The following is a 27,717-nucleotide window of genomic DNA, read 5'->3' as shown; positions in this document are numbered from 1 at the left end:
TCACACAAGTTCTGTCCATCTTCCGAACTTATACACTTAGAGGGTAGGATGTAACCAACAGCATCTACAAACAAACTGTTGCGATGTGATCGAATAGTGGGCTCGAATTCACAACTGAGCAGGATAACTTCCACCGATGAGGTTAAATAATGTATGTTTTTGTAAAAATACTAATGTTCGATGTGAATCCACTGAGGTTAAATGGTTTGTAATGTTCGAAATTTATAAATATATCAGGTCAATATAACTGAAGTTCCTGATTAATAAGCATTAATCACAGTTATAGTTTTCGTGGTTTATGATACACTAAACCAATAACATATATAGTTTGTTTCGCGTTTCGTTGGTTACATTTATAGGCGTGAGGAGAGTTTCTAGAAAGCTTATCCTGCACAACAATACCTGCGATACGTTAGTGTTTTCGCACACACACATAGATTGTTGATTCTAATACTTCGGAATCCTATATAACTTTTGTGAATAGACGGGAATTTCGCAATGCAGACTTAACAGTGTAAGTTATGTACATTTATAAATACAATTTAACTTAAACAAAATTCGATATTGAAATAGATACATAATAGTAAATCCGTCACAGGATTCATGGTTCGGTTCACGTTCATTTCCATAAAGACGTTCTCAACACTTTGGGATCGTAGATGCCCTATAAAAGTGAATGCAAAATCGAACTTTTGATTAAATAAGAATATCACAAGAATAGGCGGAGGTATTGATTCATGATGACGATAAACCTACTTGAAGTAATAAAATGTATTCTAAAGACAGTATTGATTCATGATGACGATAAACCTACTTGAAGTAATAAAATGTATTCTAAAGACAGTATTGATTCATGATGACGAGAAACCTACTTGAAGTAAAAAAATGTATTCTAAAGACAGCTGGTACAGGTATTAAAACTTTAATTAAAATAAAGTACATAACAACGTTTCAACCTTCTAGGTCATCTTAAGGTTAACAAATTATCTGTTAACAGATTATCTATCTTTCCCATAGCTTATTTGTTCAAAATCAGGAACGACTATATCGGTGGGCAGCCTGCTTGTAGTTTCGAGTGAAAATTCTGAACGAAATAATCCAATGTCTATTCATGAGGCTTTTCAAGGTAGTTCTTAAAACTAAAATAGCTTTTTTATGTACAATAAAGTTTGTTTTAAAAATTCATAGTTAGCTATAGAAAATAATAAAAATAATTCCTGGAGACAATTCACATTTTATTTAACGATAATACTTGTTTCGTTATCCCAGTGTTACCTACTCAGTGGGATATTTTCGCTCTGTCTACCGTGTGTAAAAAACCTCGGAATTTCACCATTTTAAACCCGTAAACTTACCACTGACTCACCATGAGACTTCAATAATATTCCGCATTCTATTTGTAAGTTCTATTATCATAATAGAATTATATGGTAATACTTAGGCCTACTGGTAAATTATAATAAAGTATCTTTTATTTTATAGTTAAATTTTATGGTTTATTTTTTTATCAATACCCTATACGCAATTGCAGATTATTTGGAAATCACTGAAATATATTTAGTAAGTTTTTCATACTGCTAGCAATCTTTACTTGGATTAAAAAGAAGAATACAGCACCACCTATTTTATTCAGTAAGATAGATAAATTCGGGAGTATAAAAACATTTTAAAGCTTGAGCTTTTGAGCAGATAGCAGTTCCTCAGAATATCGGCAAAACAACAGGCGGAATCAAACGTTACATTATTTGTGAAAACCCGATAATTTGTTTGTTTGTAACTAAACGCAAAGCTACACAATGGGCTATCTGTGCTCTGCCCACCACGGGTATCGAAACCCGGTTTAAACTAATGAAGAAATTAGTCTAGTTAATTATATTGACTCAGAGCCAAAACAAACAGGAAAATAATCCATATTGTGTTCGGTTACGCCAAGTCATATGGGGCTAATACATTATGTACAACCCATAAAAACTTGTTTGAATTAAAAAAACATGGTTCTTTGTAATAATTGTTTATTATCTTGCATTATTAATTTAACACATTGTAAATTAGATTAGTTGTTAAATATTCTCCACATCTGATACTACCAAGTCACATACGCCACCTCGAAAAAAATATCTTCACTAAATAGGATTTTTTTGTCGGATATCTCCTTAAAAACGAACAAAAAATATAGTAATAGCACGTATAACGGTGTGCATTGGTTGTCATGGGCAACCGCACCACAACATAAAGAAAGCACTTCCTGTTGGTCGTTCCATTTCCGGCAGCCTTCATCTTGGAATATTCGAATGTCAAAGTTGTTGAAGTCCATTGTCAACAATAATCACTTGGATTGTGCTGTACTTACACATAACTTTCAGTAATTTTAACCTCTTTGCAAGAACGAAAAAAAAATGACGATGTAAGAAATGTAACATAATGATTTTTTTCCAGACAGTTAATCCTGGTACCAGATTGTGTAAGGAGTAAGTAATTTGTTTTCCAGACAGTTAATCCTGGTACCAGATTGTGTAAAGAGTAAGTAAGTAATTTTTTTCCAGACAGTTAATCCTGGTACCAGATTGTGTAAGGAGTAAGTAATTTGTTTTCCAGACAGTTAATCCTGGTACCAGATTGTGTAAGGAGTATGTAATTTGTTTTCCAGACAGTTAATCCTGGTACCAGATTGTGTCAGGGGTAAGTAATTTGTTTTCCAGACAGTTAATCCTGGTACCAGATTGTGTAAGGAGTAAGTAATTTTTTTTCCAAACAGTTAATCCTGGTACCAGATTGTGCAAGGAGTAAGTAATTGTAAAACATTTCTTTGCCCCCCGCCCCCATCAGCATATCTGCGAACTAATACCGATAGAAAGCGGGTTTCGATACTGTGGTCGGCAAAGCACAGATCGGCCATTGTGTAGTTTTGTGCTTAAATATAAACAAAAGTATTTCTTTGTCGCTCGTTTCGAAAGGATGTTTATGTTAGTACTGTCCTATTTATTCTTCAAACTTTCTTATAAGCTAGTTAGTTACCTCAGCTCTTAGTAAGGTTACATATAATTCCAACACTTTAATGAATACAATGTTTTATTACAAAATTTATCGACTACTTTAAATTTGTAATTACACTTGCTAGAGTATCTGATGGCAACAAGATTTAAAGTATTTTATCGTAAGATAAAAGTTTAAATGATATTGTTTTCATAAAGGGATAGTTGGAGATTAGCATATATTTATCAGATTTATGGAAAAATTACTTGAGCGTTATTTAAATATAATAGCTCAAGCTTACTTGTCAGAAAACGATAAAAGATTAAACCTTGAATTCAGTGTGTAGAACATTCGTCTGGCCTGCGAGGGGTCACGGGATTATATATATATGTGTATATTATATATATATATCGCAGAAAGATAAATTGCAACAAAGGCAGAGCAGTTATTGTAATTTGTGGTTTTGCAGACTAGCATAAATTTTGTCAAAATTGTTTATTTATTCTAAAATAAAAGCAAAACGAACGTTTCAAACGCACTATATATTTTTCGTTATTTGGTTGACGTTACGATAGATTTACGTTACCCTTATCAGGGGTTAAAACATACGTGACAAGTAGAGAGTGACTATAAAGCATGCTCATACAAACAGTTGCTTTAAGGTTTTAAACTCATTGTAAGCTATGAGGATGATATATAACCACACGCTTGTCATATAGGTTTTGTATTCCTGACGATGGTGGAGGTCTGGGGAATATTACATATATGATCAACATTTCAGAATCGCTGGATTTCTAGTGTCAAGAAAATTATTTTGTGAAAGTGTGTGACGGTTTAGAGCTCTTTTACCTTGCTTCTATTTAAGGTTAGAAGAATCTTTTAAGGTTAGAAGAATCTTTAAGGTTCATCGAGTCTAAGCTCTGTTTTCAAAAACCATTTCAATTTGTTTGTCCCCTGCTGGTACAGCGGTAAGTCTAGGAATTTACAACCCTAAAATCAGGGGTTCGATTTCTCTCGCTGGACTCAGCAGATAGCCCGATGTGGTTTCACTATAAGAAAACATACACACCTGAATATGAACTCAACCATTATTATATACTTGCCCTGGTTTGGGGCAAAAGGCCTTGTCACAGAATATGTAAATCAGCAAGGCACCTGACAACTACATATATAAAGTCACGAGGGAATGACATGTACCAGAACTATGTTTTGATGTTGTTTTGTGTTACCTAGGTATGGTGTAATGCAACAGAAAAGTTATCACTTTTAGGAATGGTATACAACAGTTCTTTCCGAAACAAAATATTCATACACTCTGTTCATAAAACTGTGTTCATGTCTAGGATTTAGGATTTACAAGACTGCATGTCTTTTGACACTGGAAACAAAGGAATGTGGTCCAACTTCGAGCATCAGGGTCATTTAGAAAAAATGTTTTATAAATATTAGAATTCACAAGTGGAAAGGTCAATTAAAAAAAAAAGTTGTCCAAGTGACCCAGGACACAGTATGTAATATGAGAAATCTCTCTGCATGGAAAAGCAACACAAGTTACTACCACGATATTACATTCGACCATCGCGTACTACTAGCAACTGGAGAATGAAACTTGTTCATGCCATTCGATACGAAAACATACTAGTGGATATGCTGGGCACTGTTTGTAGATTTCTGTGCAATAGGAGCATTGACTTTACAATTTAGACAATGAGAAAAATAACTACAGCATGTGGAACAACTATTTCTTTATCACAGAACACAGTTTAAAATAAAAATACTTTCCTCACAACAAGAACACGATTTTCACTAGGACTATATGTGAGGGTTTGAATATATTTTTATTGTTGTAATTTGTAAATATAATACAAAAAATGGAGTTCATAAAAATTATTATATTTCAAATGAAAGGTACACTGTTTTTAATACATATAAAACATTATAGTTTGTATCCACATAATATGAAAAATTTTCCCGTGCAGAACTCCCATTCCCCCAAAAAAACCTTTTAGAAAATGTTAATTTTTTCTAATTCTTTTTTTTACAATGAAGTATGAATGAACTCCACAATTATTAATTACTAGCACAAACAGCTGTCCGTCGAATAGTGTTTCTGCTAGTAGAACATAATTATATTGTTTAAATATGCAATAACTGAGGCTAATCTAACAGCCTAGCAGGTTGTGCCGCAATAACATAGAAAAAGTATCTGCTAAAAATCTAATGATTTGATAATGTAAAATTGCAACCAACGAAAAATTCCTGATTTTGAAATAAAATGAGGGGAAAAATGTTTGGAAATATCAATAAGAAGTAATAAGCGTGTTTGTTTTGAATTTCGCGCAAAGCTACACGAGGGCTATCTGCGCTAGCCGTCCCTAACTTAGCAGTGTAAGAGCTAGTCATTACCACCCACTACTAACTCTTGGGCTACTCTTTTACCAACGAATAGTGGGATTGACCGTAACATTATAACGCCCCACACCGCTGAAAGGGCGGGCATGTTTGGTGTGACAGGGATTCGAACCCGCGACCCTCAGATTAGAAGTCTAATGCATTAACCCACCTGACCATACTGATTCGCCTGTTAAATGTGAATAGAGCTAATTTTATGAATGAAAGTTAGGATAAAAAGTAGTGATATATTTTAATTATTAAATTTTCGAAGTATTATATAAAAATAATATATTTAAGTGTGTCGATCATTTAAATTTTGCATATAGATTACTTAATTAAATTCTCTAATTGCTTTTCAGTTAAGATCTTCATTTTCCGACACATAATGCATCGTTTGTATTTTATTTCTCGTATTTGGTGAACCTCTAGTTCGATTATATATGGATAGATGTTTCAAATCATTTGAACCTCACTTTTCACTCTTCACTGACTATGCAAAACCCTGCTCAATGGCTGAGCGTTCACCCTGGATAGACGGAAATCGTCTGGTGTCATATTTCCTCTTTACTGATGGAGCGTTCTGTTTTTATAGACGACACCTACTGGCTTTTATGCATGACGAGGTTATATTATTATAAAATTCCATCGTGATCTTCCGAACTTTTAGGCTTTAATGATGGTAAATAACATATAAAAAATTATCTGTTTTCAAAAATTTGATTAATAAATATATTCAATTCAGTTTGCTGTATTGTAATTATACAAGTTTAATTTTCACCTAACATTTTCAACCAATAATAGTAAATTTAAAGCTGCATTAGAGCCAATACAGAAGTAGTTTATTTTGGTAAAAATCAATTATTGTTGGATACACACCCTAGTTAAGGTAACTATGCTGACATTCTAGTTAGTAAGTCGAACAAACAGTTAGATTTAAATTTATAGTAGAACTCGATTTTCTTATATCAGTGCCTGTGTAAGTTATCTAAAAGACTATTTTTAGTGCACAAATGATGTAATGAAGTATAATTAGAAAGTAAGAATCTTTATAACGGTATTTATACTGTAAAATCAGGATAACTGTATTTCTCGTATAAGAATGGTGACAACAGATTGTTCATGTAAAAAATTCTTAGAACAGTGTATTTGTAGTACAAGATGAAGAAGATAGTGCATTTTCTGCATTAAAATCACAATAAAATTTATCTCTTTGTGAAAATGGATCCTAGACATGTTACGTGATTAGAATTGCATTAAATTGTAAAAATAATTATTTCCAATAACATGGTTGAATTTTTAAAGACAAGATTACAAGATGTGAAAAGGTTTTTCAAATGTAAACATCTTGGCAGTGACAAGTACCAAATCCATTTAGCGCTTTTTTCTTCTCATTTAAATAATTTGTTGAAACTTTTAACAAAGTTCAAGGATAGAATATCTCATCCTTCCAACACCTTTTTATTGTTTGCTGTAAAATATTCGAATATCCATCTATCGGTGACATCGGTTAGGTATATATATATATATTTACGTATAACTAAAATCTCCCCTTTGAAACCAACACATATACCTAAGTGAAGTAAATAACAACAAATAAATCACCTTAAATATTTTTATTATAAATAAGTACCGATGCAGTTTTTTTAGGTATGACATTTATAAAGAAGTTAAATTATGATTGAATTAAAGGTCATAAAAAGAAACTCCATTAGTTTATTTCACAAAAGTTACATTATCAAATATTTATTTAAAATTTCTTTTTGGTAATACTAAAAAAAAATACGTTTATTTTATGGTATGGGGCCACGCGTGGCATAGTGGTTAGCACTAGCGAACCCCGGTCTATGAATCTCAAGGTTTATGGTTTATATCCCATTAGCATAAAAACTTTCTTCGCTCTATGGAGTGGTGAATGTGTGATTGTCCACCCCCACTACTAGTTCAGATAAGATTATCACAAGAGTGGTGTGTTTTGTTGTCTTCATTCTAGTCTTTAACTTCAAAATTCTGAACTGATGTACGCAGATTGTTCTTGTGTAGCTAGCTATGCACAACATTTCTAACGCAGATAAAACAAAAAGAACGGTGTTTATTCCCCAAAAATAAAAATTCAACGATATATTTAGGAATAATTTGATTTTAACATTAATAACTTTTCAAAAAGTTTCCTAATAATAAAAGAGTGACTAAATGCTAAACATTTTTAAGTTTAAAAGACATGACAAGTAGTATTAGACTTGAGACGTCAGCTCTACCTACCTTTTAGAGTTTGAATTTTAATTAGGTTTCTAGTAGTATTAGTTTTAAAGCGTCAGCAAAATCTTTTAATTGAAATTAACTAAATTTTTTCTCGCATTAACATGATATTTTAATGTGGTATTTTACCTCCACAACAAACGTTTTAAGTTAAATAAGATGCTTTATGAACGTCATCACTTTAGTGAAATTTTTATATTCGATGTTTACCCACTGTATCGCCCTCTTGTGCCATCTTCATAAATTAACGTGTACTTACTATAAAACATTAAATTTTCCGTAACAAAATTAACTTTTCTTGAATTAAATAAGAAAGAAAAACAACTTCCGTTAGAATAGCAACTTCCTTTTATTACTGAAAAATAATAGCAGTAGCTATGATTGTTAATGTAGCGTGAGAAAAATAGTTGCGGCTAGCGACTCGATGAAATATTAACTTGCTAATTTAATTAAGAAAAATCATTAATCATTTGGAAACTCATATTTACTTCCACAGAGGATTTTGGTTTATTTGCAAACCACGTTTTTATACGAAGATAAGGGAAAAGACACTATCAACATCTTGGTGAAAAAATATTTTCCCTCCATACGAGAAATTATTTCAACATCATTTGTGTGCACTATTTCTGTTCCGTTACAAATAGTGCTCTCGCTAACGTGTTTGTATGTCCGAGTATTAATAGAATTCAGTTGCTGTGAGAAACGCTATTGAACTATGACGTAACTTATAAAAAAATTCACATTTGAGCAGGCCAACTAAACACATGCTAGTCGTAGCACGGTATTAATAAACGTCGCTATGTGATTTGGCAGGAAATTCTGGCATATTAGTGGTTTTTTTTTTTAAATACTAGATTTCACCTACAGCTTGTTACCTGTGTGGACACTGTGTCGCATAGAAAAAAAACGTGTCCTTTTGGCCTAGTTTAGTTTTTACTACACAAAATTCAAATCAGTGTCCAGTCCTGACCATTTGTGAAAAAACGGAATCATTTATCGGTTGAGTGACTAAGCTATACATACCAGATAGGAAAGATAGAAGCCTTCATCTCTTTATACAAAGCTAATTCATGTTCGATATACGTTGGACGGCCCAGCTTCTTCCGTTATAAAAACAAAACAAATGTCACAATTTAAAGAGCGACATCTACTTTTTAATATATGATATTTTTTCGATTATTTAAACTTAGTGAGTTAGTTATGTAATTTCATGAAAACAAAATTTCCATTTAACTCACAGTAATTTGGAAATATAAAAGAAAAGTAAGTAATTAAACAGATACCAGTGAGCCATTGGGAGGCACGTAAATAAAAAAATGTAATTAAATAATTTAAAAAATGAAAAACATTTTTTTATTTTCCAACTGTAATAATCATTTCTTCTAATTTTAGTTTATATTTCTGAAATCTGCTGCAAATTGAATCTACTTGGAATGTGGTTAATAGACTTAACAAGCACCACTGTGGAACCAATCGTAACATGATTGCCTCTTATTTCTGTGGGTCCCCAGTGGTACACCGTTAAAAACCGGGTTTAGATACCTGTGGTGAGCAGAGCACAGATAGGCCGTTGTGTTGCTTTGTACTTAATTCAAAACAAACCCCAAACCCTTATTTCTGTGAGTTCGTTTGGCGTCGTAAGCATGAAAATTATGATCTCTTCAAGCAAATATGTAAGAATATTTATAAATTTTCACATTGAATTTGTTACATCGTCACTAGATACCTTCTATTGCCTTGATGTTTGCAGTTCTTTCAAATAGATAGATATGCGTGTAATGCTAAAAAGTACTTCTTTAGTTTCCTTAAGTAGAATAAAAAATTTAAATGTTTATTTATATTTTTGAATTCAGCGTTAAAAATTACAATAAAATATGTATTTCTTTCTATGTAAACTCGGTAGGTGAAGACCCCTATCGTTTTCTGAAGGAAAAAATTTATCAAAGAAGTCATGGTAGGGAAGAAGCGACCGTCGACCTGTCTTATGCTTAAACTTTAAGGTATTAGCAGAAAGGACAAAGGACGTTCGTCACGGGAAATGTACTTAAACAATTAGTTAGGGGTTTTCTGTTTATCTCACTCTCCTGTGAGCTCCGATAGTTTGGAAAGTTTTACTAAGATTTCATTGGCTCTTTGCATTCCCACTCCCATTAGGTTTCGGTACAGTAAATTTTCTATCACTGTCCATTTATTTTAATCTCACTTAAAAATCACTTGAGTGAATCAAATGAAAAAAATGTATTATTTAAGTTTGAAATGGTTGAGTGCGTGAAGAGCAGCATTTAGAAAACTAAAAGTGCTGTATATATATATATATGTCTACAACCCAGCCCAAATCTAATGATGTCTAGAAGGCGTTATTGATACGGAATAATATTTATAGTGTTAAGGAACTCGCTATAAACGTTTAGTACTTAAATATAACAACCCTCAAATTAAAGACCTGTTTTGTAGCGTTCATTTCTAGCTGATCCCAAACATTGCTTCATATTAAGTAATTTTATTTTTTTTGCCTGTTTCCAGCACCTAGTGTCAAAAACTGATAAAAATGTTGTGCGAAAACATTCATGTTCGGTGTAGAATTTGTGGGATTGATTGTAATATTGGTGGAATTTTTTTCCACATATTTTATATGTCTCGTGTATTATTCGGGATTCTGTAACCAACAAAGTTATGGATGTACAAGGAATGTGTCGAATAAATATTTTAGAACAAATATAGGATTAACCCCAATGACCTTTTCTGTAGGAAAGTCGAGGCTAAAACCTGATGGTGAAGAGTTAAGTTACAAAGGTGAAAAAGTTTATTTATACACATATGAAATGGTGAGAAATTTTCATTTAAAGTTGTGAGTAATAACAGACGACTTAAATTTTTGTAACGAAGAACAAACCTTAGATTCTTGATTGTGTGGTAAAATACAGGGCAATTATAGCTTAAGAACAACCGAGACACACAAGTTGCCCTTCCGGCTCTTAGAAACGTGTTAAGCTACGTTTAAAAAAGTTTTATCTTCTCACAGAAAAAAAAAACAACAAACCAAAAACTCCTTGAAAGCGCAATGAACTTTAATTGTTAAAACGAATGGAGCTCGTGAAACAGCGCTAGTTAGAAGTAACAGGAAAATAGGACGACGAGGAGATGGGACCAACTGTCAGAATCTCGTCACATGTAATGTTTCCAGTTTCATCTTTCATGTTCTCATACCACAAAGCTCTTCTGGTAGATGCGGTTCAAAATCCCTCTTACACAAATTATAATACGACAATGTACTCGTTATTTTATAATGCATGTGTTTTTCAATTAATGAAGATCTGTTAAAATGCTTTTTTTTTTTTTCAATATTTCAGCACGGGGAAGGGCGAGAAGGTACCATGGAACTATGCAGAAGTCCATAGTTCTTAGAGCAACCTGGTGTCTGGTGGTGTTAAAATGGTGTATATGTGTTGGTGAGTTGTATACGAGTGATTTTGTTCTTCTTGTTGTTTTGTTTTATTGAGATTTGCGTTGAAGTTGTTATCGCCGAGTTTATTTTATCTGTAAGTTAAATCCGTACACTGTTTTGATTTAACGATTATAACCATTCTCAACGATATCAAAACAACTAATAAAAACATTTTGTAAAATGTAGGGATAGCAGTGTCAAAAAGGATGCAATCGATAATAAGGAGATGATACATACATCATCCCTACACGACTTTCAGTATTAAAATTTAATGTTACTTTGTAAAATGCACGAGTACAGGATGGTTACGAGGTGTGGTAGGTCAATTCGACTGAAACAATAAGAAGAAAGATGAACGATTTGATGGGTTGGTCACTTTTGGTTTTGTATTTTAGCGATGGTTTCTTGCCTTGTTTGGGAGCTTGTTAGATAGAGAAACAAATCAGAGTGAATGGTAATCATCTTTCAAAACAAAACGCCGTCATAATTAATTTTTGAGCGTGCACTTATTAAGTACCATTGTCATTGCTACGCATAAAGTCTATCGACCCTATGATAAAAGAAACTGATAGTCATGATAGACGTAATATTTCGAATATCACGAGAGAAACTACAGTTAAAAATGTTTTTGTACAATTGAATTCCCCTAAATGATAAGCTATCTTTCTCTCATTTTTCCTGTAGTTGGGGCTAACACACCTCCACGATTTTCTTTAGTGGGTGTCAGCGAAATTGTGGTCCGAGTGAAGGAAGGGCCAGAAAGTGTTGGTAAGTCCATACGGTTTGTGATTCTATAACAGTGTGTGATATACTTTTAATTTGGTACGTTCAGTCGTAGCTCGTTAATTGGTTTTATTGTAGAGTTGAAAAATTATTATTTTTATACCAGTGTTCAACTTCCCCTCTTTAACAACAATATTTCTAGAATTCTACCTTTGTAAGCTATAAAGACGCTAGATTTACCACAAATTATGAATGATGCAAAAACGTTGGATCTATGTTAAATAACAAATGAGGTAAAGACGTTAGATCTATGACGAATCACGAAAGAAACTGAGATGTTAACTGAGAATGACACGAGAATTATTTACAAATAATACTAAAACATCGAAATAACTAATTAAACGACTATCGTAAATCGATGTTGAGCATGGACATGTTTGAAAAGAACTACAAGTGCACTACTGCACGTGATTTTCTAAACCTCTACGCAACAACGTACTTTAACAGCATACCCTGTATTTATCTTTAAATTATATGACACGTTGCCAAATTGTACTTTTTTGTTGTTAATGCTTTTGCTGCTCTGTTTGGTAGGTATATCGTGTAACAAATCTATCAGTTTATTGACAAAGCGAATGAACAGTGACTAATCCTTCCTACGTATAGAGGTTTATTGAAACTGTTCTAACTATTCCAAATTCTGAGTGTTTATTACATTATATCACTTTTTTAAATCACAACTTGCTTTTAAAACAAGTCTTGCTTTTTAAAAATCTTCTAGAATCGAAATTAGGAATTGTTTAAAATGGAAAACTTGTCAACCATATAATAAAGCAAATTCTATTTCGCTATTATGTTTAGTAAACGTTAATTGAAGCAGTCAGATTGGTCCAAACATATTATTAAGTTTTTTGTTACAAATATATATGTAATTTTGTAGAATAATAAGTGGAAAATAATACAATATAAGAATGCTGACATCTTACTTATCTCCTGTTATTTCACATACACACGGTATTTCCCCTGATAAACAACCTATAGCTGCTTTGGTGACCTCTGGCGGCGTGAAACTGTAATAGCAGAGCGAAATGTCTCGGAGGTTTGTATTCGGGCTGCTGCTTAATTAGGTAATTTATTTACGTAATCTGAACTTAGTGATGACTCAATGACTTAACTTATTTTTTACACAGGTGTAGTAGTTGACTCTGTTCAACGTTTTAAAAGAATACAATATTTATCTAAAATCTTTTACTGGGATTGGGTAAACTTATCGTCCTTCCCATGGTTGACAACTGAGCATATGGTTCAGTAAATTAAAAGAAGCAAGTTTTAATACATAGGTTGTAGCTATGCATGAGAAAGTGGCCAGGCCATGGCCTAACTGGTCGTACTCCTCATACGGCGTTGTTGAATCTGTTACGAAACTAAAACGATATACTTTACCCTGGCATAAAACTGTCGAGTCAGTTACTGGACTATATATGTTATGCTGTCAAAATATTAGGTTGAGGAATAATTCGTGAGCGTTTTTAAATAATTTCATTCAAGCATTACATGCAAGACTATACAATACTTCAATGCATGAACACATTACACCCAAATCATTTATTATGATACTTTATTTCATGTAATACCTAGGTATATAGTATGCATTGTTTTAAACGAAATTGCAAGAAATTAAATGCGAAAAGCAGATGGTGTCGAAAATGCTCGATTTTGTCCACTTGACATTCCATTTAATGAGCTGAAAATGAAAGCAAATATTAAAGACATATGAAAATCAAACACACCATCTATTAGAGCAAAAAATTATCTACCAAATGACATGAAATAATTTGCGAAAGCGTTTCATTTATGAATATATTTTTTTAACTTGAAAAAACGCTCACGAATTATTCCTCAACCCATGTATGCTATGCTGTCAAAATACTATTGAGTCAGTTATGGAACTATGTACTTTACTCTGTCACAATGTTCTTGAGTTATCCGTGAAACTATGCACACATGTATTTGTCACAATAATGTTAGGAAAAAATAGTACGTTTTTGGAATCTCAGAAAAGCATTACTTTTAGATAGACTTAGGTGCAGAATTATGGCATATCTGATAGACAAAGACATAAATACTTACAATATACTGATTTATAGTTAATCTGCTATTCTTTTTTTACGTAATTCTGTAGCTAACTTTTAAGTCAGATGAAACTATCATTACCTTGTAAAACTGTATATATACATACATATATAGCTTTACAAGGTACTGATCATTGTCTAACTCATATTTCATATCGAAGTATTATAAAGTGTTTTTTATTACTAACTATTGTCTATAACTTATATATTGTTTTACCCTCATACTAGGAACACTTCTCTATCAGCTCATTGGTGAAGACGTGGACGGAGACACCCTTACCTTTGGAGTTCAAGATCCAGTGGGTCAGGAGATCCTCAGGGTTGAAAGAACTGGACCGAAACAGGCAGATGTTTTTCTCAACAAAGAGCTGGACAGAGAGGTAAGACTGGATCTGTTAATTTCTTCATTTAGTTTTTATTATTGTAAGCTTCACTCTTTGAAAAATCACTATATTTTAGCCGAGAAAAGAAAGGCTTAATAGCCTGATTCCATCTTAAAACTACTATTCATAGTTTTCAATGTTTACTCTTTATACAGGGTGTTCGGAAAGCCACTGTGCAGTTTTGTAATCATATTTTATTCAGTCTATTTCAAGCCAGCGACTGATAGCGGTGTTTAGAAACAAAATAAGAAGGATCCAGGCCTGTGTTGATGTCAAGGGGGGTCACTTTCAACATTGTTTATAATTGTCATTCATATTTACCTCCTGTATTTTATATTGAAACATGTCTGTTAATAAATATATAAGTGCATAGTGACTTTCCGAACACACTGTAGTAATGTCCTTGTTTAAAGATAGTTCTGGTTGAATATTTTAAACAGCCATATCTTTAAACGCAATGTTTTTATCACATAATTTCCAGCTAAACTCAACGTTGAATTCTTACTATTTGTGACTTTTATTTCCTAACATTTTATGTAAGTTTACAGACTTTTCAACGTTTCATTTTTCCTGTCACTATAGATGCGAGATTCGTACTCGTTGCTTCTTACACTAACGGATGGCAGGCTTGCGGAAGGACAATATGTAAGTATAGAAAAATGTGAGATTAGAGTCATTTGTCACTCGAAAAACATTCCAAGTTAGTTTGATAAAAATATTAAAATTTCTGCTAACAGTTACTCTACTATATAAATAGTTGATACTGTTTGACTGTAGTTAAGATTACTTGAAGATTTAATATGATGAATTCGCCATGTCCGTATAGTTTGGTGTAACAATAATAGACATCAACACCTGTTTGTAGGAAATATTTCATATTGCAGACACGTTGTTGTTGTATATTCACGAGTTAGACCTAAACCCGTTGTAAAAAGCGAAGTCAAGAATAGTGTTCCAATATTTGTCTCCGGTTGGAATGTATTGCATTTATTATATTCTGTTATCGCATTTCTTTTTTGTAGATTACACAGCCCATGTTAATAATTGTAGAAGACATCAATGACAACGAACCTATCTTTAAAAGCTACTCTTCAAGCCTCTCTATTCGCGAGGTGAGTCCATTAAACCAATTTTCAGTATTTTTTTTTGGTAGACGAATGTACAACAATATTACAGGGTTACAAAAATAATTTTACTTTCCGTAAAAGTGATTTTATTCTTAGTCTGACACTTTACTCGTTGTTTCATTTTTACCTTTTCATCCACTATTTCACCCACTTATACAGAATTGAGTACATTATATTAAACGATTTTAAATATGCAAATCAGTGTGACAGTTATAGTTAATAAAAGGTCGCAGTAGAACAGTGTGTTATCAGAATTACATTTTAATATTGTTTGACGTTCGTAGATAATGGGATTCCACCTAAATGTTATCGCTTTTAGGAGGGGTAACAGACCTTTCCGACGTAAAATATTTTTGTACTCAAATCATAGACGTGTGTGTTTATATAGGGAATTAAAATTTTCCAAGACAGGGACAACTTTTGTATTTAATAGCATTTTAAAACAGTGGAATGTATGTATAAATCATCTTGGGATACCAGGACCAATATAGAAAGAGACCTGCAACAAGTCATATCCCAGCTGTGATAAGTAAAATGCGATGACTCGTAACAGGTGAGAATATACAAACCCAAAGCCAGCGGCAAAAGCCCAGTCAATAATACATAATACGATAAAAAAGATCTGCGTCTGGAAGCTCCGCAATAACTGAGTGGCAAATTCTAGGGCTCATACTGGTAAAAATCATAGCATTGCGTTTAACAGTAAACAAACAAGAAACTAGAAACGATCAATATGGTGTAGATTTAACAAGATAAATGGTAGTGGTTGGTTTGACGTTTTGTAGTGCAAAACAACTAGGCTATCTGCGCCTAACATGATAAGAGTTTCAGTTATTAACTGTCTTTAAATCCAATTAATCTGCTACTAGTAGAGTGCTTGAAGTTGTAATTAAAACATTAAAAATCTGTTGTTGTTGTTTTCCGAAATAAATGTAAGGCAAACTTTTTATTTTTTCTTTGCAAGTACATAACATACTGACTGTTGAGAAGTACACTAAATGATTCTGTAATGAAAATGTTTTTGATAATTATACAAACTGATGTGTATCTAAATGGATACTATCGTTCCGTTAACTTTAAATCTCTCCTCTTTATCATCAGGATGCAGCCCCAGGAGTCATAGAAACCGTTGAAGCTACAGACAGAGACCAAGGTCCTTTTGGACAAGTCATATATCGGTTACAGGTATATGCTGCCACCTAGTAAAAGTAAAATATTTGTAACCTGTGTATACATCTTTCACTTATCATTGATTATCACGTAGCTTTCTCTACAAAGCTATTTTTATTTATTATTTAAATAATGTATTCCTATGCACTTTTAAGTCCCAGTTACTGACTTGTAGAAATTGTATTTTAATACCTAATACCACAAAAACTCAGTGGCTCTCCATAATTTTTTCATGATAATAACAGTGAAAGAAACTTACCCCAAATCATCTTCTATCCAACAAGCTTCATTAGCTGCTATAACCATCGTGTTTACTTTTTTCCCCCATAGAATACAGACAGTGACGTCTCTGACACATTTGCCATTCAAACCTCCAACGGTCAAGGTATTATCAGTCTTGTAGGGAAGTTGGATTACGAGAGAAAATCATTATATGAGTTGAGAGTTTTAGCCATCGTAAGTTCATCAGCTCTGAACCATTGCCTTTTACCCCCATTTATATATAGATATACATTGATTTCTTTATGAAAACTTTAAACATATTAATTATCACACCAATATTAAATACTTAGATATAAATAAACAACGTTGCATAATGTGAGATTTAATAATTATGTAAACCTTGTGTAACAATGTATACAGAGTATAGTAATTTAAGATATAAAGTTATATTAAAGTACCGTAGGATGATATGAGATGGAAAATGTATTTAAACATCACAATAGATATATTTAGGTTGAATATAAACAATTTAAGATAGAATATATTTAATATATATCTAAGCCTTTTAAGAAAAGTGAGAAGTAAGGTACGTTTAATTTTTAGTTATCTCACTTTCCGACAGGTATTTACGTTTATTTTAGCATTTTAACCACTCTTTTGAGAGTGTACTGTGTGATGTGTTTAACAATGAAGTCAACGATATAATGTTTTACTTTGAGGATCGAGCTAATTCAGGCAGACGGAACACAGCAACAGCCGCCATACTGGTAAAAGTTGAAGACGTGGAAGACCAGCCCCCTGTTTTTACAGTTGTCCCTCCAATCACTCGCATCCCAGAAGATCTTCCACTGGTATAAATATGAACCTCAGTATTTCTAGTGCAATAAATATGATATCTCGTAACGTTTATATTGTATTCTGAAAGGATATTTCATGATCGTTTTCCTAAAGTCTAAACGGATTTTATCAGTATAGTTAAATATTGTCCTGTAATAATGACAGAAGGTTAATTAATAGCATATTTTAACAACCTTTTGCTTGCTTGTTGTAATGGTATATCACATTAATATTATCTTACATTTAGGGTAAGCTATGTACTTAGAAATTAAAAATCAACAAGGTAATTGATATAGCTAATTAAATACACTTTTCTTGCGTTCTAATTTATATTGATTATTTAGATTTGTAGCATTGTTTTCAGTTTTTGTGGTAACATTGAATTAATTAATGAAGAGAAATATTCTCAATAACACTTATAATTATTAAAGGTTTGTCAAAGGAATTTTTCAAAAACAAACTTAATGTATGGTATTGTTGATGAGGGGATGTGTGAATAGTGTTGTTTAATGGGAGATTTCAACAACCTGTTTTAGTATATCATATTGTTGTTTAATGGGAGATTTCAACAACCTGTTTTAGTATATCATATTGTTGTTTAATGGGAGATTTCAACAACCTGTTTTAGTATATCATATTGTTGTTTAATGGGAGATTTCAACAACCTGTTTTAGTATATCATATTGTTGTTTAATGGGAGATTTCAACAACCTGTTTTAGTATATTATATTGTTGTTTAATGGGAGATTTCAACAACCTGTTTTAGTATATTATATTGTTGTTTAATGGGAGATTTCAACAACCTGTTTTAGTATATTATATTGTTGTTTAATGGGAGATTTCAACAACCTGTTTTAGTATATCATATTGTTGTTTAATGGGAGATTTCAACAACCTGTTTTAGTATATCATATTGTTGTTTAATGGGAGATTTCAACAACTTGTTTTAGTATATCATATTGTTGTTTAATGGGAGATTTCAACAATCTGTTTTAGTATATCATATTGTTGTTTAATGGTAGGTTTCAACAACCTGTTTAGTATATTATATTGTTGTTTAATGGAAGATTTCTATCTGTTTTAATATATCATATTGTTGTTTAATGGAAGATTTCTATCTGTTTTAATATATCATATTGTTGTGAAGGGTTCTTCAGTGCTCACTGTAAAAGCTGTGGATGGAGACAGAGGTATTAACAATGATGTCAAATACAGGATCAACAAAGGTAGGCACATCCTTTGACCATATCAATGATTGTACTGGATGTCTTTAATGCGTTCTATTTCTGTTCCAGAAGGAATTCTTTTGTCGCTATTTATAAAGATAGAATTAAATAAAATAAATGTAATATCTACCTTAACGATTATGTGAATTATTTTATGAGATACTGTATTACAGAAGTTCGAAACGAAATTATTTGACGTAATTTGGAAGTTCTTTTTTCGTCCTTTTAATTTCATTCAGTTTATTATTTCTCACGAAGATAGTTCTGAACAAATAATAATTAAAAATAAAGGAAAAATCACAGAAAATAAATCTGATTTACTTACCTTAGTCAATTGCATAACATACAATTCTTGCACAAAGTCAATGGTTTCAGTGAACATAAGAAACTATCTTTAGTTTAATTACTACACATCATATAATCAAACAATGTCTCGTTACGGACATACGTACAATGTTGCGTCTTTCGCTAAACGTAAACATAAAATAATTATCAAAAAATATCTGTTTTAGGTGGGAATGGTCTCTTTCTTATGGACCGTAATACTGGGGTGGTAATCGTTAAAGAACCATTGGACAGAGAAAGTGTCGATAACAAAAACGGAGCATTCATCTTAGAGATCGAGGTAAGCTTTTGTATTATTAACTATTCTCAATCGTACAATAAAGTTAAAACCTATCTTCGCATATGTTACTAAAAGAATTAAGACAGCAATAATTAAAAGAATAACAGAACTATTGTGAGTTACTTCATTCAGTTGGACATTTTACATAATACTTAATTGAAGAGTTCTGTGGACTGCGTGCATCTGATTATAGGTAGATACGGCCCACAGAAATATCTGGTAAAGCAAGGTTTCCCTATTTACGAATTTTATATATTACTTTAGAACGAACTCACGTGCTCACTTGACATACTACGTTCATCGTGAATGGAATAACTAACGTACAGTTTGTTCCTGAAATAAATTAGCACTGGAACATGAACTACTCAGTCGTTGGTAGGAACGTTGTAGTCAAGTGGTTGCCACGCATATAATTACCAGGTTAATAACCAGACCGCTATTCAACTTAAATTCTTACACATATCTGAATAAGGAATAGCACTCTGAATAAGCATATAAAAATGTAAGCAATTTTCTAGGCGATTGAGGACGATCCTTTCGTTTACCCTCCACCAAGCGTGATAACCGAAGTTACCATTATCCTTACTGATGTCAATGATGAAACTCCAACGTTTCGCAGTAGAAGTTACATTGCCGAAGTCAACGAAAATGCACAGGCCAGTGTTCCAGTTAGTTTTATAGGAAACAGCGTCCCAGAAGTGTTTGATCACGATCAGGTTAGATCGAATAATAATAATACATTCTTTTTGTGGATTATACTTTTTTCACAACAAACAAAGACAAAATGGGCGACATCTACCTGGTTATTATCTTAGAGAAGAATCTGGAAGACTGATTAACAAATGTAGTGCTGGTAGAAAGAACGACGTTTCTTTTGCAACGTCGTCCTTTCCACCTGAGCTCCTTTTGAAAATAATTCCTCCAATTTCATCTCTACAAGTACCACTGTGAACTATGTAGTTGCCCCCTTCCCCGTTTAATTTGTTTATTTAACATCAATCAATACATTTATTCAAGTTATTTTAACCTATAAGTATCCCATTAAGTTTGTTTTCTGTTGTTATAGTTAACAGTATATTAATTTAAATAATATTATTTTAATTTGTTATAAATTTAATTCAGTGATATTCATTTAAAATATAAAGTTATCTTACATTACATTAGTTTAATATGTACTTACTCAGGTTAGATAAAATTAATTCGAATCATTTAGATGGGTTTAAACTCTATTAATTGACGTTCATTTCCGGTAGTTTAAGTTATTTTGGTTTAAACCACACTAAACTTTTTAAAATTATGTTAAACTGTAGTTATTCATATAAGACTGGGTTCATTGTATTACTTGGCATTAAAATAAATTTTCAAATTGTCTTAAGATTAGTTACTCTGTTTTGATTCGTGTTGAATCTGTTAGCTTTAAAATTCACAAGTTCGAATTATAGCAGATTCTGAAATAAAATTCTGTTAAATTCGACTGAATTTTAAATTTCATATATCATGGTGTTTTAAACTATATTCGATGTGCTATCTAAAGCGAAATAATTCATTTAAGTAATGTGTAATAATATACACCAACATGTGTTATTTTTAGATTACGTAGGATTAGATATTAAATATTTTTCAGTGAAATGATATTGCTTTAAATTCTGTTGATTAGTACTAGAACTGTATAGGCTGATATTACGTTAGGCTCATTTTAGCTGGTTTAAATTCTGTTGATTAGTACTAGAACTGTATAGGCTGATATTACGTTAGGCTCATTTTAGCTGGTTTAAATTCTGTTGATTAGTACTAGAACTGTATAAGCTGAAATTACGTTAGGCACATTTTAGCTGGTTTAAATTCTGTTGATTAATACTAGAACTGTATAGGCTGACATTACGTTAGGCTCATTTTAACTGGTTTGAGCAATTAGCTTGGATTTATTATATTACACTAATTCAAGTGAAAATGAAATATTCAGACATTCTTTGACATATACTGAATAAAAATGATTATTTTTAACTGCTAAAAGAACTTTATTGATTTTATACGGTTGAATTTTACATTGACTTGATTTGTTCAAACGAATGAATGAATTAAAAGATTTAAAACATGCAATAAAATAATGTGCACTGACTTACACAACTGAGGGGCTCAGCATGACCAGGTGGGTTAAGGCGTTCAACTCGTAATCTGAGGGTCGCGGGTTCGAATCCCCGTCGCACCAAACATGTTCGCCCTCCCAGCCGTGGGGGCGTTATAATGTGACGTTCAATCCCACTATTCGTTGGTAAAAGAGTAGCCCAAGAGTTGGCGGTGGGTGGTGATGACTAGCTGCCTTTCTTCTAGTCTTACACTGCTAAATTAGGGACGGCTAGCACAAATAGCCCTCGAGTAGCTTTGCGCGAAATTCAAAAACAAACAAACAAATACACAACTGAGGATATTTTGTTATGAATAAAAGGAAGTGTATTGACTTAACAAATATATATAACCTCTACTTAACTGAGTATACGTTGTTGTTTTTTTATAAATAAAATGAACTATATTGACATATCAAATATACATTTGACTTCTGTATAATTAACTACATATTTTTGTACAAATAAAATAAACTGTACTGACTTAACAAGTACATCTTTAACCTCTACACAATGAAGCACATATTTTAAAATAAATAAAACAGATGTACTGGCTCAACAGGTATATCTTTGATCTCTACTTAATTAAGTATATATTTTTCTAAATAACTAAAATAAGTGTAGTGACTTAACAGGTGTATATTTAACCTCTACACAATGAAGCACATATTTTTGAAATAAATAAAACAAGTGTTACTGACTTACCAGATATATCATTGACTTCTACAAAATGAAGTACATATTTTTTTTATAAATATGTTACTCATTTAACAAGTCTATATTTGATCTGTACTTAATTAAGCATACATTTTTAATAAATAAAACTTAAGTGCATTCACTTATTTTTAACACGGTGGTTTTAAACTTTGGGTCGAAACCCCAAAACTGGGTCGCCAAAGGTCTCCCGTGGCTACAGAACTTTCCTTTGTAGTTTTGTTTGTTTGATTTTCGCACAAAGCTACTCGAAGGCTATCTGTGCTAGCCGTCTCTAATTTAACAGTGTAAGATTAGAGGGAAGGCAGCTAGTCAGCACCACCCACCGCCAACTCTTGGGCACCTCTTTTACCAACGAATAGTGGGATTGACCGTACCATCATAACGTCCCCACGGCTGAAAGGGCGAGCATGTTTGGCGCGACGGGGATGCGAACCCGCGACCCTCAGATTACGAGTCGCACGCCTTAACACGCTTGGCCACGCCGGGCCCTTTGTAGTCCAACAGTAGCTACGCCAAGAGGATCTATTTGAAAGCATGTTTCGACGAACTTGCCAAACAAAACGTTAATAATCAATGGCTTAAAACAGGTAAATCTCTGATATGTACATGTTTAATGCCGATCATATAAGGAACAAGAACATGTAGGTTTCAGTGAACGTGTTTTTTTATGTACTTATTTAGGGAACCAATGGAACTTTCCAGTTATTTCTGGAAGATGATAATGACGTATTTGATGTTACACCATCAGAGGGCGTAAATGAAGTATCGTTTTTAATACGAGTTAAGCAGTCGACTGCTTTGGACTATGAAAGAGTAAAAGTCATGAATTTTAAGGTAAGTCATGATGTTAGTTATTGGAAATCGTGCATATTCCATTAACAATTAAGTTTAACATCTGATTAGAGCAAGATCCAAACCAAAAACCAATCTGGTAATGAGTATAGCTAATTAAACTTTTCTTTCGAACGTTCTTATTTAAAATTATTATTTACCGGACGTATGATAAACTTGTGAGTTAGCTAACAAAGCTTAACGTCTGAAACCCTTTATATTCGGAGCTACATCCATAAAATATTTATGAACAAACAGTATTTGTGAAATTTAGAAAACTTTATCTTTGTTCTATAAATATATAGGTAATAGCTAGAGAAACTGTTTTTGTGTCACCGAAATCCAGTAGTGCTGACGTCACCATCTACATCCGGGACATGAATGACAACTTCCCAGAATTCTCGAGAGATCTATATCAAAGTTCTATTCCAGAAAATGCTCAGAAAGGTACTACTGTTGCTGTCATCAAGGTATGTACGTTTGTTTATTCTCCCGTATCATTTTATACTCACAACTGTAGAAGCAAAATGCAACCAGGATGTATCAGAATTTGCATACGAAAAAGAAAAAAATATTTTTTTAATAAAGCGTAATAGTGTTGTTTATAATATGCAATTAACATATACACACGACTCTAAGTAATTTCAACCTTCCACAAAAATGGAAAATGGGATATATTCTTTACTAAATTAAAAAAAAAAAAACAAGTGCCCTAAAATGTTTTAATTTATTAAAAGCAAAATTACAATTATTAGCGGTTTTTAAGTTCAGCTGAAGCTAAATTAAAATATAGTAGATAGCGTCAATGTCATATTAAGGGGAAACAATGTGTGCAATTGTTCTTGGCTTCCTGAACGGAAGGAAACACAGACTAAAAATATATATATATATATATATAATTTATATATACATGTACAAACTAGGTGTTTCATTAAAACACATATTCTTTAAACTGTGTCACCATGACAACAGTGATTTTAGTTATTTTTCATATAAACCTATTATTTTACTTTTTAGGTGCTGAGTTCTTGCTTTTCATTAAACTTTGTAGGCCACAAAATAAAAAAAAATGTAATTACTTTATTAGTATTTTATGTATTATGTCTGTATTGGTCAAATTGTAATTGGTTCGGTTTGTTTTGAATTTCGCGCAAAGCTACACGAGGGCTATCTGCGCTAGCTGTCCCTAATATAGCAGTGTAAGACTAGGGTGTGATAGGGATTTGAACTTGCGCCCCCTCGAGTGACATAATCACATCGTCATGCCGAGCTCAACTAGAGGCTCAATACTATTTATCGTCTATGACTGTTTTTTTTCCAAAGTGGAATCTGTGGCTTTCCTTGGGGTGGGTGGGGAAGCTTTTTCTGGGGAACTGCTAAAATGGGCCAAAAACCAAAACCCTAAGTTACTTTGATTAAAAAAAAAAAACAACAATAGAAAGACGAAAACTATGTTGAATTAATTAAATTACAGAATTGTTTCAAATTTCAAAACTGAAATAAGATTACCTAACATTAAATAAAGTGTCTTATTCAATTGCTTATCAGCCCACAGGTTTAACCAAAATATAATAACTTTCTCATGGTCTAATTATAGTATATGTAGGAAAAGCACAAATTGAATTAATAACATACAAGTTAATGGAGAATGTACTTCATAAATATCATTTGAAGTTTAGTAGTAATCGACATGGCCAGGTGGTTAGTGCACATGTCTCGTAAACTGACAGTCGCGGGTTGGAATCCCCTTCACATGAAATATATTCGCCCTTTCAGCCGTGGGGGCGTTATATAGTTAAGGTCAACTCCCCTATTCATTGGTAAAAGAGTAGTCCGAGAGTTTGCGGTGAGTGGTGATGACTAGTTGCCTTTCCTCTAGCCTTACACTGCAAAATTAGGAATGGCTAGCGAAGATAGCCCTCATGTAGCTTTGCATGAAATTCAAAACAAAAAAAAACAAAAAAAACAAAACAAACCCTACAATATTTGCCACTAACCCGATCCTTAATAACGTCACAAGTGCTCTAAGTTGTTGGTATTAAACAATTTGTATTTTAATAATTCTTAAAAGTTGACAATTAAGAATTGGTAATTTTTAAGTAATATAAAAAACCCTTAATTATGAAAAATGAATAATTAGTTATTTACAATACAATCAATTGAGAATTAGGACGTACTGACGTTATACATTTATTATTACCATTGTTGCGTCAGATAATGATTCTTTTATACATTAAGTAAAAGAAGCCATATGCATGGATTCCTATAATTATTGTTTAGAGATCAACTGTCTTGTCGTTTTTCAATATGGCTACCAGTAAAATGTTCTCCATTATTTGGAGTTAACATAGTAGTAATTTATAATTTCTGAACAGAAGCATACCGGAAATTCCACTTAACATTAATATACGTTTTAATAATGAAACGTTTGCCATTTTATTGTATTAACAGCAAGTATAAATTTAAGTATCATATCCAAAGTGTATTTTGTGGGACTCGTTATTCGAGTGAAAATATTGAGACACAAATACCATAATACGACTTTCATCGTCAGCTACAGTACTTAAAAATCCTGGTAGCTATATTGGTTTGAACTGTGAATTGATAATTCTTACCGTTAAAGATATTTTTGGACATTATAATGCTAAAAATTTGGTGTTTGATTCCTGTGATGGGTATCGAACGGGTAGTCCATTTTGCAACTTTGCGGTTTACAGAAAAACAACGAAACTCCCTCTGCCTTCTCTAATTACTTCATATTTTCAGTTTATCCGTTTTAATTTTGCGTTTGTTTACGATTGCTATTTCACTTTTTTCTTCCAATTCTAATTACTGTTCCGTTAATTTCCATTTGGATTTTCTCTCCACGTTTTAATTTGTTCTATAGATTTATACTTTTATCAAAATTTTCTTTGTGTTCTTATCCAATTTCCTTAAGTTTCGTTATGTTTGTAATTACCAACAATAAATCTTCGACTAGGCGGAAGACCGAGACTCTGGTGATTTTGGAACTGCTGGAATCAGATTTACTGAAATTAGAGGACAAATAGCTGACAAGTAAGGTTGTCTTATACAAACATAAGTTAAATCATAAATAAATGCTTTGTTACGACTATAATTTTGAACTTCTTACGTAGTTTCTGACACAAGAAAATGAGCATATGTTTTATATATAGATATAATATAAATGTAATGAAATATATAAATAATTAAATTTGAAAATGAAAAAAAAAGATAAAATTCTATTTCATCGTAATAACAGATTTATTTACTCATCATTGTGTAGGAAGGAATACTTCGTTTTAATTATTGTGTTTGTTTTGAAGGTTAAACCTAGATCCTGTCACAGGAGTAATAACCGTCAAAACGTCAAATCATGGATTCGACCGCGAAACTACATCACAATATTACGTCACAGTGGAGGCACGAGATAATAATGGCCAAGGAAACCGCAATTCGGTACAGCTGCAAATACTACTTGAAGATGTGAACGATAATGTTCCTCGTTTCTTGTTGCCACGCTACGAAGCTCGAATCAACGAAAACGAGGCCAACTTCCTCAGTCCGCTTGTCGTACAGGTGTCTGATTTTTAGTTTTGTGTTGTTTAATTATTTAATTTTTACAATTTCTGAGAGTACAGAGTTTTTCTCTTTCCTTAATCGATAGGAGTCACATAGAGGATCCTGTTTTCTAACTAGTATATACGCTATGTAACGAAATATGGAAATATTTAGCTCAGTTTAGGTACCAACATAATCAGCTGAGAACTGCAGTTTCGATTGTTATCAGTTGGCATCAGCTCAGCCGGGTGGAAAATAAGAAATGTCTCTAAAAGTAGTTTATAAGACTTGTTAGACAAGCTTGTTTTGTGTGAGTTCTCTTTCTTATCACCACCTGTATATGATATTTTAGTTGAAAGGTTTCATATTTTCTAGTTTACTGCTTGTCTCGGGCACAACCGATTTATTAACTATTGTTTAAAACGATAAAACCGAAAGGTTGGAAGGCATCTACAATCAGCTTGTTTGTTATGAATTTCGCGCAAAGCTACAGGAGGGCTATCTGCGCAAGCCGTTCCTTATTTAGCAGTGTAAGAGGGAAAGGCAGCTAGTCATCACCACCCACTGCCAACTCTTGAGCTACTCTTTTACCAACGAATAGTGGGATTGACCATAACATTATAACGCCCCTACATCTGAAAGGGGCGAGCATGTTTGGTGTGACGGGGATTCGAACCCGCGATCGTCGGAGTACGAGTCGAGTGCCCTAACCACCTGGCCATGCCGGAGAGACTGTAAGCAACAAAAGCTTGGATTGGCTCTTTGGTAAAGCTGTGTATGTCGAAGCTGACGATCCCAATCCAGAACTGTGCTTGCGTTATAAGAGGAACAATCCTTTAGCGTTGAAAATGAATGGTAAAGTGTTGTTGACTAGCTAGCTGCCTTACATCTGGCCAGTAGCTCATAATTAGGGACCGCAACAAATAGCCCTGGTTACTTTTTTATAACCACAAAAAAACAAACAGTTGTAGT

At 32.7% G+C, this 27,717-nt stretch overlaps 1 pseudogene across 1 annotated transcript in view; it reads left to right on the top strand.

Moving 5' to 3' along the window:
* The window catches only part of LOC143240913 (cadherin-23-like), a 77,567-nt pseudogene that overhangs the window by 7,007 nt on the left and 42,843 nt on the right, over positions 1 to 27,717 (top strand). Inside the window, exons 2-16 of the transcript XR_013022030.1 lie at positions 10,974 to 11,072; positions 11,753 to 11,836; positions 14,152 to 14,303; positions 14,889 to 14,951; positions 15,329 to 15,418; positions 16,535 to 16,618; positions 16,934 to 17,059; positions 17,545 to 17,676; positions 18,810 to 18,888; positions 19,401 to 19,513; positions 20,032 to 20,229; positions 23,035 to 23,187; positions 23,490 to 23,654; positions 26,165 to 26,241; positions 26,511 to 26,763. The product of XR_013022030.1 is annotated as a cadherin-23-like (transcript). The remainder of the gene's footprint in view (positions 1 to 10,973; positions 11,073 to 11,752; positions 11,837 to 14,151; positions 14,304 to 14,888; positions 14,952 to 15,328; positions 15,419 to 16,534; positions 16,619 to 16,933; positions 17,060 to 17,544; positions 17,677 to 18,809; positions 18,889 to 19,400; positions 19,514 to 20,031; positions 20,230 to 23,034; positions 23,188 to 23,489; positions 23,655 to 26,164; positions 26,242 to 26,510; positions 26,764 to 27,717) is intronic.

Source organism: Tachypleus tridentatus, chromosome 13, assembly GCF_004210375.1.
Source record: "Tachypleus tridentatus isolate NWPU-2018 chromosome 13, ASM421037v1, whole genome shotgun sequence".
NCBI lineage: Eukaryota > Metazoa > Arthropoda > Merostomata > Xiphosura > Limulidae > Tachypleus > Tachypleus tridentatus.
This window is presented reverse-complemented; position numbering and strand designations above follow the sequence as displayed.